This window comes from Hipposideros armiger, unplaced genomic scaffold (genome assembly GCF_001890085.2).
Source record: "Hipposideros armiger isolate ML-2016 unplaced genomic scaffold, ASM189008v1 scaffold_1597, whole genome shotgun sequence".
Classification (NCBI taxonomy): domain Eukaryota; kingdom Metazoa; phylum Chordata; class Mammalia; order Chiroptera; family Hipposideridae; genus Hipposideros; species Hipposideros armiger.
In genome coordinates this window covers 168,134-169,463 of record NW_017732947.1, presented here as the reverse complement: position 1 = coordinate 169,463, position 1,330 = coordinate 168,134, and the positions used below count along the sequence as shown (strand labels likewise).

Below are 1,330 nucleotides of genomic sequence, written 5' to 3'. Positions count from 1 at the left end.
TTGTATCAAATGGCCCTTCTCTGATTTGTTCTAATTTCTCACCGTACTTTTGTAGACCTAGAACCACAGGTTTTTGCTAATCATTATAATAACATCTAATGTCCATCCTAACTTACGATTCATCTTCTGTGCCTGGATACAGTCCCTGTACTTAACAGTAACACCTACACATTAAACAACGCACATTTACAACTTATATGGTCAGAAAACATTAATGATCTTCTGTAGACCAAGCAAATGTTTTTAACCATAATTGTCAAGCATCAAATTCACAGCCAGGATCCTCAAGATCAAAAAACTTCCACAATATAAATAATAACTTAAAATGCAAATACACACACATATACACCCTCTCACACACTTTTGACAGAACTGTGCTTGGGGTAACTCCATTTGTTGTGTGCCAAGAAGGGCATATTTTGCTAAACTGCTTCTCCATCTATCATTTTGGAAAGTCTATCACGGTTGGGCACAACCGTTTATTGGATGAGCAGAAAAGAAAGATATGCTTGTGGTTACCAGAAAATTTCAGGTCTTTGAAGTTGTATAAAATGGACCTGCAGAAACGTTTAAGTGTTCCCAGGATGCAAAATTGGATCTGAAATGTGATATCAAACCAGTTGCAAAAAGTGTACAGCAGCCATCTCTTGAGGTCAAACCTGGTACCCAGATACTCAAGAAGGCTTCAGGACACGTAGCTAGTGGGCTTTGTCCCATATGGTCGCATAATCTGATCATGTGTGGATTTCACAAAAGATTCATATTGTTCTGCTCGTTTGGTATTGAGGATTTGCTCATACTCCATCCGAGTTTTTTATCTTCACAGCCTTTTAAGAGACGCTCACCTATTATTTTAACTTATCAGAGAGTACAGGTGGGCTGGTTCTTCATCCAGGAGGAACCTGGAGAACTCGGTGCTGTGAGTGCTGAGGGGTGAGACTGACTTTCCAAAGGACAGGCTTATTCTGATTAAGAACAACTTCTGAATGTCTCCACCTTTGATGACGAAATTCTTGTTTTATGTTCTGAAAACTCTGCTCCAGCGTTGGAAGGCACCGCTCGCTGCCGGGAGGGGCGGGCTGCTGCAGAGTCAGCGCTGGGGTCTGCACCTGGAGCGGCTGCGGCGGCGGCTCGGCGTCTGGGGGTCTGCGATCCCCAGTGGAGCCGGGCAGAGGGGCGCAGCGCCACCGTTCTGGGAGCCCGGGCTCAGCAGCGCCACCTGGAACTCCGTGGGCCGCTTCAAAGTCGCCTTGCACGCCTTACTGCTGACCGGCCAGAAACCAAGACTGGTCGCGGTTGTTAACAGCGGCCCAAGCTCCTGCTCCTCAGC

At 45.9% G+C, this 1,330-nt stretch overlaps 1 pseudogene; it reads right to left on the bottom strand.

The window, feature by feature from the left end:
- Nucleotides 1–433: 433 nt before the first annotated feature.
- Nucleotides 434–1,330, bottom strand: part of LOC109377882 (akirin-1-like) — a 3,342-nt pseudogene continuing 2,445 nt past the window's right edge.